Here is a 15,941-nt window from a genome sequence, read left to right on the forward strand (position 1 = left end):
GCAGCAAAGCACCAGAGTCACATGCAATACCAGGTGAAATATACAAGACAGGAGGTACAATACTCACTGACAACCTCAAACTATCTCAGATAATGTGGAACAGGAAGATCCTCAGGGATTCAAAAATAGGAACACAGGAACATAGGAGCAGGAGTAGGCCATTCAACCCATCGAGTATGCTCCACCATTCAATACAATCATGGCTGCGCGTCCACTTCAATGCCTTTTTCCCCACCCTCTCCCCATATCCCTTTACATAATTTATATTTAGAAAAATGTCAATCTCTACTTCAAACATACTCAATGACTGAGCTTCCATAGCCCTCTGGGGTAGAGAATGCCAAAGATCCACAATTTCTGAGTAAAAAAAAATTCTCCTCACCTCAGTCCTAAGTTGCTTACCCCTTATTTTGAAATTGTGTCCCCTGGTTCTAGACTCCTCAGACATCTAACCTGCCCTATCTATTCCTTTAAGTATTTTGTAGGTTTCAATGAGATCACCTCTTATTCTTCAAAACTCTAGAGAATACAGGCCCAGTTTCCCCAGTCTCTCTTCACAGGACAGTCCCACCATCTCGGGAACAAGAATGATGAATCTTCATTGCACTCCCTCTGTGGCAATAATATCCTGCCTAAGATGGGGGGACAAAAACTGCACACAGTACTCCAGATGCAGTCTAACCAAGGTTCTATACAATTGAAGCAAGACTTCGCTACTCTTGTGATAAAGGCTAAAATACCATTAGCCTTCCTAAGTGCCTGCTGCACCTGCATGTGAGCCTTCAGTGACTTATTGACGAGGACACCAAGGTTGCTTTGTACACCTACACTTTCTAATCTCACCATTTAAGAAATACTTTGCACATCTATTCCTCCTACCAAAGTGGATAACCTCACATTTTTCCACATTATATTCCATCTGCCATTTTCTTGCCTACTAACTAAGTCTGTCCAAATTCTCTTGAAGCGGCTTTGCCACTTCCTCAAAACATACATTCCCATCTAGCTTTGTGTCATCTGCAAACTTGGACATATTACATTTGGTCCCCACATCCAAATCGTTGATATATATTGTGAACAGCTGGCGCCCAAATACTGACCCTTGCGGTACCCCGCTAGTCACAGCCTGCCAATGTGAAAATGACTTGTTTATTCCTACTTTGTTTTCTGCCTGTTAGCCAACCCTTAATCCATGCCAGTATATTACCTTCAATCCCATGTGCTGTATTTTGCTAAGCAACCTCCTGTGGGGGACTTTATCAAAAGTCTTCTGAAAATCTAAGTATACTATGTCCGCCAACTCCCCTTTATCAATTCTGTTAGTAACATCCTCAAAAAGCTCTAACAGATTCATCAAACATGATTTCCCATTCATAAGTCCATGTTGACTATGCCCAACCAGAGCATTATTATCCAAGTGCCCATTTATCACATCAGGAAAGATGGGAAGGACCTATTTCCAAAATGCTTGATAAGTGATTGCCAAAAGAGCTCTAGCATGGCAAGCTAATTGAAGAGAAATATTCACATAGAGGTCAGAAAAATGACCCTGAAGGTCTCATTAAAGAGTTTCAATATCACCCTGGGTAATAGGAGAATCTTGCACAGCATCGGTCTATGTGGCGCAGACTCATCAGTAAAGGCAACCTCCTACGAACAAAACAGAGCCACACTGGTCTACAAGAATTTTTAAAAATTCATTCACAGGATGTGGGCCTCGCTGGTTGGCCAGCATTTATTGCCCATCCCTAATTGCCCTTGAGAAGGTGGTGGTGAGCTGCCTTCTTGAACCACTCAGTCCATGTGGTGTTGGTATACCTACAGCGCTGTTAGGGAGGGAGTTCCAGGATTTTGACCCAGCAACAGTGAAGAAGTGGTGATATATTTCCAAGTCAGGATGGTGAGTGGCTTGGAGGGAAACTTCCAGGTGGCAGTGTTCCCATGTATCTGCTGCACTTGTCCTTCTAGCTGGTAGTGGGTTTAGAAGGTGCTGTTTAAGGAGCCTTGGTGAGTTCCTGCAGATCATCTTGTAGATGGTACACACTGCTGCCATTGTGCGTTGGTGGTGGAGGGAGTGAATGTTTGTGGATGGGGTGCCAATCAAGCAGGCTGCTTTGTCCTGGGTGGTGTCAAGCTTCTTGAGTGTTGTTGGACCTGCACTCATCCAGGCAAGTGGAGAGTATTCCATCATAATCATGACTTGTGCCTTGTGGATGGTGGACAGGCTTTGGGGAGTCAGGAGGTGAGTTACATGCCGCAAGATTCCTAGATCTGACCTCCTTTTGAGGCCACAGTATTTATATGGATAGTCCAGTTTAGTTTGTGGTCAATGGTAACCCCCACAATGTTGATAGTGGAGGATTCAGCAATGGTAATGCCATTGAATGTCAAGGGGCGATGGTTAGATTCTCTCTTGTTGGAGATGGTTATTGCCTGGTGCTTGTGTGTCCAAGCCTGGATATTGTCCAGCTCTTGCTGCATTTGCTCCTGGACTTCTTCAGTATCTGAGGAGTTGCAAATGGTGCTGAACATTGTGCAATCATCAAGGAACATCCCCATTTCTGATCTTATAATGGAAGGAAGGCCATTGATGAAGCAACTGAAGATGGTTGGACCTAGGACACTACCCTGAGGAACACCTGCAATGATGTCCTGGAACTGAGATGATTGACCTCCAACAACCACAACCATCTTCCTTTGTGCCAGGTATGACTCCAATCAGCGGGGAGTTTTCCCCCTGATTCCCATTGGCTCCAGGTTTCCTATGGCTCCTTGATGCCATACACAGTGAAATGCTGTCTTGATGTCAAGGGCAGTCACTCTCACCTCACCTCTGAAGTTCAGTTGTTTTGTCCATGTTTAAACTAAAGTTTTAATGAGGTTAGGCACTGAGTGACCCTGGAGGAACCAAACTGAGCATCAATGAGCAGGTTATTGCTAAGCAAGTGCTGCTTGATAGCACAGTTAATGACCCCTTCCATCACTTTACTAATGATTGAGAGTAGACTGATGGGGTGGTAATTGGCCAGGTTGGATTTGTCCTGCTTTTTGTGTACAGGACATACCTGGGCAATTTTTCCACATTTCCGGGTAGATGCCAGTGTTGTAGCTGTACTGGAAAAGCTTGGCAATGTCTGGAGCACAGGCCTTCAGTACTATTGCCGGAATACTGTCAGGCTCCATAGCCTTTGCAGTATCTATTGCCTTTATGCTCTTCTTGATATCATGTGGAGTGAACCGAATTGGCTGAAGACTGACATCTGTGATGCTGGTGACCTCCGGAGAAGGCCGAGATGGATCATCCACTAGGCACTTCTGGCTTAAGAATGTTGCAAATGCTCCAGCCTTATCTTTTGCACTGATGTGCTGGGCTGCCCTATGATTGATGATGTGGATATTTGTGGAGCCTCCTCTTCCAGTGAGTTGTTTAATTGTCCATCACTATTCACGACCGAATGTCTGGAATGCACTGCCTGGGAGGGTGGTGGAGGAATTGTGATGGTGGTGTCTGGGACATTGTCTGCAAGGTTTGATTCCAGGCGTATGACTGTGTCAGGCTGTTGCTTGACTAGTCCGTTAGGCAGCTCTCCCAATTTTGGCACAAGCCCCCAGATGTTGGAGGAGGTGGTGGCATAGTGGTATTGTCACTGGACTAGTATTCCAGTGACACAGGAAATGCTCTGGGGACCTGGGTTCAAATCCCACCATGGCAGATGGTGAAATTTGAATCAAATAAAAATCTGGAATTAAAAGTCCGATGATGACCATGAAACCATTGTCATAGAAACCCATCTGGTTCACTAATGCCCTTTAGGGAAGGAAATCTACTGACCTTACCTGGCCTGGCCTATATGTGACTCAAGACCCATAGCAATGACTCTTAAATGCCCTTTGAACATGGGTAATAAATGCTGGCCTACCCACCCATATCACATGAACACTAACCATTTCCTTAATAAGCCGTTTCAATATCAGTGGGCATGCCGGAGTCGGCTGCGCGCCTGCTGATATTTAAACGGCCTATTAAGACCATTAAGGAAGTGATTAATGTAATTGTTAATGCTGCCCATCCAACCTTTAGGTAGGGGGGCAGGCGAAAAGGCCAAGCGGCCTTCATGTTTTTTAGGAAACCTAATCCACGAGCGGGATGAGGTTTCCTAAAACTTATATTAATTTAATAAAAATTTTTTCCTAAATATAAAAACATGTCCCATCTCATGTGACACAGTCACATGAGGGGACATGTTTAAGTAAATTTTTATTCCATGAATTTAATATTTTCAGTAGCGATTCAATCTCCCTGAGGTAGCTCCGTGCCTCAGGGAAATTGGAGTGCTCTTTCGCGCCTGATTCTCTCTCCTACCCCCACCTGCACAGGTAGCGCTGAGCGCTACGGATCGCGCTTTAAGCTGGGCGGGCCTAAATTGGCCCACCCGTGTAAAATGGCGGTGCAGAGCCGATCGTGGGCGGCGATCAGCTCCACGACTGCCCCGCCCGCTCCCGCTGAGCCCACCCGCCACCTCAGGCCCATGTGAATGAGAAAGCCCTTATGAAAGGTTGCCCCCATTATTGCATCTGCTCTAAATAACAAAGGGTTATCTGGGATGTGAAAATCAATGAATGTTGGGAGTAACAACTGATCGGAAAGAAACAAACATGGTACTCAAGAGAAAGGAAAAATCTAATCAAAACAACTGTAGACCCATCAGTCACATTAATAGCTGATAGAATAATGGAATGAATTGCCAGGTACAAACTTGAGGAATACCTGCACTGGGTAATCAAAGTAATAACCAATGCAGCTTCAAAATGTGACTGCTCTGTCTGACAAAAGTGATAGGGTATATTTAGATTTCCAAACAGCCTTTGATAGAGTTCTTCATGAAAGATTGCGGCTGAAAATGAACACAGTGGAAATTTGAAGTAAAAGATGGGTGTAGATAAGGAATTAGCTGAAGGGAAGAAAGCAACAGACAGGAGAGCAATGTCAGAGTTTGGTGCTGGGGGTGTGAGTTTCAACTTTCACACATTCATACTGAAAATTGCAAGCAGGGCCCGACAGAGAATTCTGGTTTGCGTAGCCAATCAGAAATCATGATAGGTAGATTGTATTTTTAGAAAAACACCCTGATGAATAAGCTAAAATGGTTCATATTTAATGTAAGATTTTGCACACATTACATCCCTTCATTGGTATTCTTTTCCCACTGAGCACAAACACAGTGGTGATCCAGTAGAACAAATCTGTGTCAAATGCCTTGCTCTGGCAACCCCCATAAATTGGCATAATTGCCCCATGATGTGTGAAAGGACTTAGGCCCTTCCTTCCTTAAGTTTTAAGAGGCAAAGCAACTCACTTAATGTCTATTCAGTTTGGATATAATTGCCATGAATAGTAGATTTCGGTCATGTTTGTGCAGAGTGAAGAGCACAAGAACATAAGAAATAGTGGCAGGAACAGGCCATCTGGTCCCTCGAACCTGCTCTGCCATTCAACAAGATCATGGTTGGCCTGATTGTGGTCTCAACTCCACCTGCCTGCCTGCCCGCTCTCCATAACTCTTGACTCCCTTGTCGATCAAAAACCTGTCTATCACAGCCTTGAATATATTCAATGACCCAGCCTCCATTGCTCCCTGTGGTAGAGAATTCCAAAGATTGACAACCCTCAGAGAAGGAATTTCTCCTCACCTTCGTCTTAAATGGCAAAGCCCGCAGTCTCTATAGTATGTGTACTTGCATTAATTGCTCACCTTGCTCAGCGATGTCCCTTAAGCCAATTTAGGCAGGGCCTGTTTGTAATTACACTGTCTCAATCTGTGTATTCCAATCTTTTCCCTTTTACAATGGCAAAGATTTGTGAAAATGCCGGTAATTTCTCGGAAGCCCTTCACACAAATAACACAAAATTAAAGCACAGTTGAATGACATCCATTTTGATCACCATCGAAAAATAGGGAAAATATTGTGAGGATGTGACACCAAGGATGGAATTTCCTGGTCCCACCAGCGCTGGAAGTCATGATGGATCAGAGCAGAAAGTTCAGAGTGAGACCGAAAGTCGGATTTCCGCTGGCTGGAAAGCAAATCGGAATTTTCCCCTCAGCACTTCCGTGGCGGCCTAATGAAGGAGTGATTTTCCTACTGATCCATTTCTGGAGCCCCATTTGCATATATTAACATGTCATGAATACTTATTAAATACACTACTAACCGGAATCACATTCTCCCTCCTAATTACGTGCCGCGCCAGTGGGAAAATAGATTGGTCTGATTCACGATCAGAGATAAGTGGTATGCACCTGCCCACCTTCACTTCACTTGTGACTTTGAGGTGCATAAAACATTGAAAGCCTGCCTGCAACAGTGCTGCTCTGGCCTGTCACCACTGTCAAAGCTGCTCTTTCAGGCAAGACTGGTGGGGTACATCAGGAAGGATCCGGGCATAAGAGGAGTGACGATCCCAGGCAGTGGAGGCACTCAGGTAAAAGCCTCCCTGTACATGGACGACGTCGCCGTCTTCTGCTCGGATCCGCTGTCGGTGCGCAGACTGATGCACATCTGCGACCAGTTCGAACTGGCCTCGGGAGCCAAGGTAAATCGTGGGAAGAGCGAGGCCATGTTCTTTGGGAACTGGGCTGACCGATCCTTTGTCCCCTTCACTGTCAGGGCTGACGGCCTGAAGGTGCTGGGGATATGGTTCGGAGGGACCGGGGCATGCGTTAGAAACTGGAAGGAGCGAGTGGCTATGGTGAAAAGGAAACTGGGCATGTGGGAGCGACGCTCCCTCTCCATTGCGGGAAAGAACCTGGTCATCAGGTGTGAGGTACTCTCGCTGTTGCTGTACGTGGCGCAGGTCTGGCCCATTCCAGACTCCTGCGCGATGGCGATCACTCGAGCCATCTTCCGCTTTATCTGGAGGTCGAAAATGGATCGTGTCCGCAGGGACGCGATGTACAAGCCTCTAGATAAAGGGGGAATAAACGTGCCCAACATCGCCCTCATACTGATGGCCACCTTTGTGTGTGGCTGCATCAAGCGGTGCGTAGACCCTCAGTACGCAAACACCAAGTGTCACTACGTGCTGAGGTTCTACCTGTCCCCGGTGTTGCGAAGGATGGGTCTGGCCACGCTGCCGCGGAACGCTCCAAGTAGTTGGACCGTGACGTACCACCTGTCCCTGGTGGAAAAATTTATGCAGAAAAACACCTTTGACCACAAGTCCATCAGGCAGTGGTCAGCACGTAACGTCCTAGAGGCCCTGAGGGAAAAGGAGAGGGTGGACCCTGTGGGATGGTTCCCCGAGCAGACTGTCAAAGTCATTTGGCAGAATGCCTCATCGCCAGAACTTTCCAACAAGCACCAAGACGTAGCTTGGCTGGTGGTGAGAAAGGCCCTCCCCGTCAGATCCTTCCTACACGCCAGGAGGCTCACCCCCTCTGCACGTTGCCCTCGAGGTGGCTGTGGTGGGGAAGAGACCGTTGTTCACCTCCTTGTGGATTGTGCCTTTGCAAAGAAAGTCTGGAGAGAGATGCAGTGGTTGCTGTCGAGGTTCATCCCGAGCAGTTCTGTGACACAGGACTCTGTGCTCTACGGGCTGTTCCCAGGGACACACACCGAGACAAACATCAACTGCAGCTGGAGGATCATCAACTCGGTGAAAGACGCGCTTTGGTCTGCCCGAAACTTGTTGGTCTTCCAGCACAAAGAGTTGTCCCCGACCGATTGTTGCGGACTGGCACAATCCAAAGTCCGGGACTACGTGCTGAGGGACGTGCTAAAGCTTGGGGCAGCTGCCGCAAAGGCGCAATGGGGAAGGGTCGCTGTCTAAGACCTTTCTACCACAGCGCACCGAGAGACTGGGAACTGTTTAGAGCCCCTCGGGCTGTACAGATCAAAATGAAAGGCTGTAAATGATTGTAATACTGTTTGTACTGATGCACCTGGTGATACATTTTGTAAAAGTTTAACCTGGATTGTACCCTTGTAATGTTGTGTTTGAAATGGTTTGGAATGTGATTGAAGATATTTTATGAATAAAGTATATTTTTACAAAAAAAAAAATTCTGGGAGAAGTCACCACAGACACCGTGACTCAGAAGGGAATCGAGGAGAAGGACTCTTGCACTCAACAAGAGGAAGAGCATCCAACAGAGGGCACTAGTGAGAAGTGACTGAAGCATTCTGGGAGAAGTCACCGCAGACACCGTGACTCAGAAGGGAATTGAGGAGGACCCATTGTCAAAGAACGGAATAGCCCCAAATATTACATTGCTGTAGTGTTTCCATCCCTCTGTCCTCCTCAAACCAAAAAAAAAGAGAGGGAGAGTCAGTATCTTCAGGAGTGCACCAGACCTGCAAGGGACACTCTTCTGAAAGTGGATTTTTTAAAAAAAGCAGCTGATTGGTGAGTAAATCCTGGTGAGTTTTTTTTTTCAATCTATTAAAGTTATTCATTGCATCATTCTGAGGTGGGAGCTAAAAAAAAGTATAGAGTAGTACTGTACAAGTCAAGAAACAAGGTACCTAGCTAGCATAAATAAGGCCCCGAGTTAGTGTATTTTTTTAAGGGAGTAACTAGCTTAATCGAGAGGGACGTCATGGCAGGAGATCTCAGACCCATGATATGCTCCTCCTGCAGGATGTGGGAAATGAGGGACGCTGGAAGCGTCCCTGTTGACCATGTGTGCGGAAGGTGTGTCCAAATGCAGCTCCTAGCTAACCGGATTTCGGAGCTGGAGCTGCGGGTAGACTCATTGTGGAGCAAGTCGTGGATAGCACGTTTAGCGAGGTGGTCACACCGCAGGTGAGGATTACACAGGCAGAAAGGGAATGGGTGACCATCAGGAACAGTAAAAGACTCAGGAAGGTAATGCAGGAGTCCCCTGTGGTCATCCCCCTCTCTAACAGATATACTGCTCTGGATACAGTTGGGGGGGATGGCCTCTCAGGGGAAAGCAGCAACAGCCAAGTTCACAGCACCGTGGGTGGCTCTGCTGCTTAGAGGGGCGGGAGGAAAACAAGTGGCAAGGCTATAGTGATAGGGGATTCAATAGTTAGGGGCACAGACAGACGTTTCTGTGGCCGCAAACGTGAATCAAGGATGGTATGTTGCTTCCCTGGTGCCAGGGTCCGGGATGTCACGGAGAGGCAGCAGGACATTCTGGGGAGGGAAGGTAAACAGCCAGTGGTCGTGGTACACATTGGTACCAACGACATAGGTAAACTAAGGGATGAGGACCTGCAAGCTCAGTACAGGGAGTTAGGAGATAAATTAAAATGCAGGATCTCAAATGTCGTAATCTCAGGATTACTCCCAGTTCCACGTGCTAGCGAGAGCAAGAATAAGAGGATAGACCAAATGAACACATGGCTGGAGAGATGGTGTAGCCGGGAGGGACTCAGATTCTTGAGGCACTGGGACTGGTTCTGGGGAAGGTGGGACCTGTACAAACCGGATGGGCTGCACCCAGGCAGAGCTGGGACCAGTGTCCTCGTGGGGGCTTTTGCTAGTTCTGTTGAGGAGTATTTAAACTAGTGTGGCAGGGGGATGGGATCCCAGGAGTAGGATCAGATAGGTCAGATTCAGATCAGAAAAATGGAGGTAGAACATTAGCTAGGGACGTTGTGATAGACATGGAGTTACAGGAGAAGCAAAGTTTTAAAAGTGTCCAGCAAGGGAAATTGATGGGGTTAAACTGTTTATACTTCAATGCAAGGAGTATTACAAACAAGGTAGATGAGTTAAGGGCACAGGTCATGGCAGCAGGATGTCATTGCTATAATGGAGACCTGGCTAAAGGAGGGACAAAACTGGCAGCTAAATATCCCTGGTTATAGAGTAGGAGATAAAAAAGGAGGGGGGGGGGGTGGGGTAGCACTAATGGTTAAAGAATTAATTCCAGTTGTGAGAAGGGATGATATACTAAATGGGTCAACAAATGAGGCTTTATGGATTGAGCTTAGAAATATACTAAGAGGGGTAGATGAAGTGAGAGATCTTGGCGTACAAGTACACAGGTCCATGAAGGCAGCAGTTCAAGTAGACAAGGTTGAAAAGAAGACATATGGAATGCTCTAGTTGTTTTGCTTTACTGGCAGAGGTATAGAATATAAAAGTAAGGATATAATGTTGGAATTGTATAAAACACTGGTGAGGCCACAACTAGAGTATTGTGTGCAGTTCTGGTCACCACATTACAGGAAGGACGTAATAGCTCTGGAGAGAGGGCAGAGGAGGTTTACAAGAATGTTGGCAGGGTTAGAAAAGTGTAGCTACGAGGAGAGATTGGATAGGTTGGGGTTATTTTCCTTAGAACAAAGAAGGCTGAGAGGTGACTTGATTGAGGTGTACAAAATTATGAGGGGAATAGATAGAGTGGACAGGATAAAATTGTTTCCATTGATGGAGAATTCTAGAACCAGGGGACATAGATTCAAGATAAGTGGCAGAAGGTGTAGGGGGGACATGAGGAAGAACTTTTTTACGCAGAGGGTAGTGGGTGTCTGGAATTCACTGCCCAAGTTGGTGGTAGAGGCAAAAACTTTAAACTCTTTTAAAAAGTATCTGGATCTGCACCTAAAGTGCTGTAAGCTGCAGGGCTATGGACTGGGTGCAGGAAGGTGGGATTAGAAAGGGCACCTGGGTGTCCTTGGGCTGGCATGGACAAGATGGGCTGAATGGCCTCCTTCTGTGCTGTAACCTTTCTATAGTTCTATCGTTCTATGGATGCAGGAACCGGAAGGATTTGGGAAAACATGTGCACAAATTAATGACGGTGGCAGGGCAGGCTGTGAAAATGATTTAAAAGGCATATGGGCATTTGATTTATACAGAGAGGCATAGAGTACAAAAGCAAGGAGGTTATGATGAAACTCTATGAAGCAATGGTTCAGCCTTAACTGGAGAATTGTGCCCAATTCTGGACACACCTGTTTAGGAAGAATGTGAAGGTTTTAAAGAGGGCACAGAAAAGATTTACAAAAATGGTTCCAGGGATGAAGGATTTAGGATATAAGTTATGTGGATAGATTGGAGAAGGTACTGGAGAAGTTCTCCTTAGAGCCGAGAAGATTGACAGAAGATTTGGTTGGCATTCAAAACCAAGAGCAGTCTAGGGTAGGCAGAGTAGATGGAGAGAAACCCTTGATGGAAGGGTTGAGAACCAGAGGACACAGATTTAAAGTGATTGATAAAAGAACCAAAGCTGACAAGAGGATAAACTTTTTTTACGCTTCAAGTGGTTATGAGCTACACTGCCCGAAAGGGCGAGGGAGGCAGATTCAGTCATGGCTTTCAAAAGGCAATTGGCTAAGCATCCAAAGGGGAAAGATTTGTATATCTAAGGGGAAAGGGTGGGAAAATGGGGCTAGCTAATTTGAAAGAGCTGGCATGGTCTCGACCATCTGGATGCCCTCCTTTCTGTAACTATTCTGTGATTCTATGGGTTGCAAGAATTGAAAGATCTGCTGGAATATGAACAAGCTTCAGAGAATAAAAGTCTGGAAGAATCCTAACAGGCAAGAATGGGAGGGTTGGGGTTGAGTGTGTACTTAAAATTGGGGAAAAATGAAACACAACTCCAATGTGCTGACTTCTGGGTTTGCCAGAGGCATGTTTGTCTGTGTGCGAACCTACTTGTTGGAGTTGACATGATCATTAGAACAGATAGGTGGCCAACTAAGACACCACTTAAGATCATTACTACATGGAAATGGTGGGCTTTTCAAAGTAGTTTAACTCCCTTTCACATTTAATGCCTCCAGCACAGGGCTCAGGATGCTTGCCAGTAAAATCAAGGTGAGTGCCAGGTGCAGTTCACTAGTGCCTTTAAACCTTAAAATGCTGATCTCAATAAAGGCTCAGTTCTTACAACTGTTTCGTCAGTTTCCTCTTGCACATGTTTCGTTCTTATCAGCATCAAAGTTTAGGAGAAATCAAGCAGCAACTGCAGAATGGTAGGCCTCATTGGTGTTTTTGACACTACTTCAGAAGACGAAGACAATCACCATCCATGACAGCAACAACATGCTGTGGTGGGATCAGCAGATGCACAGAGAGAGGTGCACAGGAGACAGGTGCACAGGAGAAAGATGCAGGTGTGGAGGTGCAGAACAGCAGAAAGGAGAGCAACAAAGCAGCCAAGGTTGCAGTAGTTTCAAAATAAGGGATCTCCTATTTGGAGATGTGGAGGAATTTCTTCCCTCAGAGGGTTGGTAATCTTTGGCATTCTCTACCCCAGAGAGCAGTGGAAGCTTGGTCACTAAATAATGACAAGGCAGAATTAGACAAATTTTTGATCTACAACAGAGTCAAGGGTATGGGGACAGGAAGGAAAGTGGAGTTAAGGTCAGTGTCAGATCAGCCATTATTGAATGGCGGAGCAAACTCAAATTTCTTATTTATAACTGAATTTATGGACAGAGCTCAGCTTCCTTGACCTCTCAGAACAGCAATGCTTCCAGAGATTGTTAGTTCAGGTGGTCGCAGACAACTGCAGTCCCCAAAAAGAATAACTGCCTCCTGCTGGACGTGGTAGCCACACATTACCAGTGGATATAAAATTCACCACCTGGCTCTGGTTCCTTCCAGGCTCCACCAGAAACATATTGAGAGTCTTGCAGTCTGTTGCACATAATGCATAAGGCAGATGATGGATTGATTGCTTTCCAAATCTAGCAGTTATGTAAACTGTGATGACAATGACCAGAATGAGTGGGCACTTGCATTCACCTCACTGGCTGGCTTCCCACAGGCACAGATTGCCATCCGAGGACCATTCCAGGAACCAGGAGTTTTTAATCAAGCACGAGGAACATTACTCTATCAGGTATGCAACCACAAGAAGAGGTTCAGGAAGGTGTGTGCCGAATTCCCTAGGAGTTATCATAAAGTAGTCCGATGTTCCAGACCTTAGCATTCCAGGAAACCAGACTTAAGGTTGGCTCATAAGAGATGAAGCATACCCCCTTCAAACTTGGCTCCTGACACCTGGGAAGAAACCCACCAATGAGGTGCAGAAGTGCTTTAACGAGAGCCACATGACCATCAAGTGTGCCATAGTCCAAGCCAACCGAATGTTGAATGTATGCTTTACGTGCTTGTATAGGTCTGAAGGCCCCCCTTAGGACTCGCTGGCAAAACTGTCCAGAATGATCGTGGTGTGCTGCATCCTAGGTAACATTGCGCAGCAGAGAAGATTACTGGCGGAGGTGGATGGAGGTATTCGTCAAGCATCTTCAAAAATGGAGAACCCTGAAGAAGAGGAAGAGGAGTAGGAGGAAAGTTATGAAGACATGGCATCCATCACCAGATGAGCCTTGTAAATTGCAATCTTGGATGGCAGGCTGCCCTAGATTACTCATAGCTGGAGGGTTCAATTAATTATTCCAACTGGAGCAAATAACAAATGAAAGCTATCACCTGTGCCAGGGTAACCCACCTCACACCTAACACACCTTTACACTATAGGATCCTTAAACCATGCATGCACCCATTGCACATCTGCCCAACAGATCTCATCATGTATTGACAATCATCATGAAACATGTGAAAGGACAAGTTAACATTCGGGATGCCGTAATGCGAAAGACGTGGAGGTGTGGTTAATCAATATGTTTTATGTGATGTTACGGAAAAAGGAAACTTAGCAACATATCATTTTGTCAAACGCTCTTGTGGTGAATTACAATTGCTTTCAACTTACACTTCTTCCCATTTCTGCATACTGCCTCCTGCGTGACTTCAGCAGAGACAGAAGCAGGCTGCTCAGATCCCTGCACTAACTGCTGAGATGCTTTTGGCCAATGTCCCCTGGGTTTTGGAGCCCGAGGGCTCCACCAAAGATTGCTCCATCTACACCTGTACAGGGGCAAACTCAGCCATCGGCAAATGAGACAGCATGACAGTACTGGCTAACGTGGGGATGGGTGGGGGGTGGGGGGGGGGTGGGGGGGGGGGGGGTTGGCGAGGGTGGGTACGCAGTGATGAGACTGCTTTGAATGGAGTTCCCACTCTCATGTCCCTTTTCACCATTATCCCTTGTCTTCGCTTTAGGTAGGGAGAAGCAGGAGGAGCTGGCACAAGGCTCTGCCAGGATAATGGGCTTTCCAATGGTGCAGGGAACCATCAACTGCACGTACATGGCCCGACAGGTTCTACATCTCAGTAGGAAGATGTACCAGAACTGTAAGGAGCTCCACTCCAACATGCAGTTAATGTGCAACCATACACAGGCTGCTATTCAGGCAGCAGTCACGATGGGTGGGACTTTCCACACCCGCCCGCCGCCGGGATCTTCCGGTCCCGCCACAAGTCAATGGACTTCTGGCTGGGGCGCCACTTCACCCGCGGCAGGTCCTGCCCGTGACGGGGCCGGAAAATCCCGGACTATGCTTTTGTCCAGCATCAGCCGTTCCCGCAATCTTCAAGTCACCATGTTGAAGCAGTGGGTGGCTACTTGGTGACAAGCAGTACCCACTTTATATGTGGTCACTGGCTTCCCTCTGCAACTCGCCAACATATGGGCAGTCTTTCTCCAAGGGAGCCATGCAGCAACTAGGAACATTATGGAGTAGATCATCAGTGTTCTGGAATAATACCAAGCTGTATGGATCACTCAAGGAGAACCCTCCAGTAATTAATGTGTGTGTCTCATGATTCGTTGTGGTCTGCTGTGTCATGCACAAAGAAAGACTTGCATTTATTTAGCTCCTTTTACAGCCACTGGATAACTCAAAACATTTTATAGCCAACATAGCACTTTTGAAGTGTCGTCACTGTTGTAAGGTAGGAAATCTTCCAAGCTGGAAAGGATGGGTTCCAAGCTCTGCGTGAATCCAGTGCCAAGTTGGAACCAACAGGTTCTCTGTCAGGCCTGTGAATGCACCAAACATTTTGATGTACATGTCCATTAGCCTTTTCCTGTACAATAGCAAAATCCTGCAGAAATCCTGGAAACCTTGAATAAAATTGTAAAGGCTGGAAGTACACTGCAGGTCAGACAACAAGTGTGGAGAGAAAAGCAGAGTTAATGGGCTAAATCTTGTGGAGACGGCAGGGGTCTTGGCCACTAGCTGGAGAGCTGATGAGACCCTCCCATTGCATCTTTTCAGGACAGCCCACTACATCTTGTCGGTGGCTACTCTCGGTAGTACACCCACTCAAAGCCTTGCATCGATCAGCGGGCCAGGCACAAGTGATGGCAAGAAGAGGATCGCAGGGAAGGGGGAAGGGGGAGGGGAAAGGGAGTGGGGGGAAGCGGAAGGGGGAGGGGGAGGGGGAAGGGGAAGGGGGATGGGGGAGGGGATCAGCAGCATGGACAGAGAGTGGATCTCAGTGGGCTCCCACCTTCTAAATGTTGGGTCCCTCTATCAGATGCTGAGTACTTTTGAATGAGGGACTCCCCCCGCCCCAAACCGGGACCCTGCAGCAAACACTCCAGGGTTTGCTTGTTGTGCTCACTGCATGGTGAGCCCCTGACCCGCCACTGGATTAACACCAGTGGTGGTGGGATGAGGCCCTTAAGTGAACTTTATTTGCTGACTTAAGGGTCTCAATTGGCATTTAGGTGGGCAGACCATCTTTCCGGCCTTCCTGCCACAGACTTAATAGGGGTAGAGCGGGGAAGATGGTGGGGTCCCCACCTAGCACCCTTCTGCTCGATTAACTGTCCCCAATTACCAAACGCCATGAGAGATAACACAAGATTCTGCCCAGTGTTTTAGGTCTGCGTACTTTCATCAGAAAAATCCCATACACTGCCCCATTTAAGTCCTTTTCTGAGTGCTCTGTAACTTGAAGTACAAGTTACATACCAAGTTGCGGGATTAGGATGAAGTGGGATTTGAAGAAGTGCATAAGGCAGGAACATGCTGTCATCCTGGATGGTTTCAATGACATTGGTTGCAATAGGCCTCAATGACAGTCGCAAGAGATGTGG

Source organism: Cetorhinus maximus, chromosome 15 (assembly GCF_964194155.1).
Source record: "Cetorhinus maximus chromosome 15, sCetMax3.hap1.1, whole genome shotgun sequence".
Classification (NCBI taxonomy): Eukaryota; Metazoa; Chordata; class Chondrichthyes; order Lamniformes; family Cetorhinidae; genus Cetorhinus; species Cetorhinus maximus.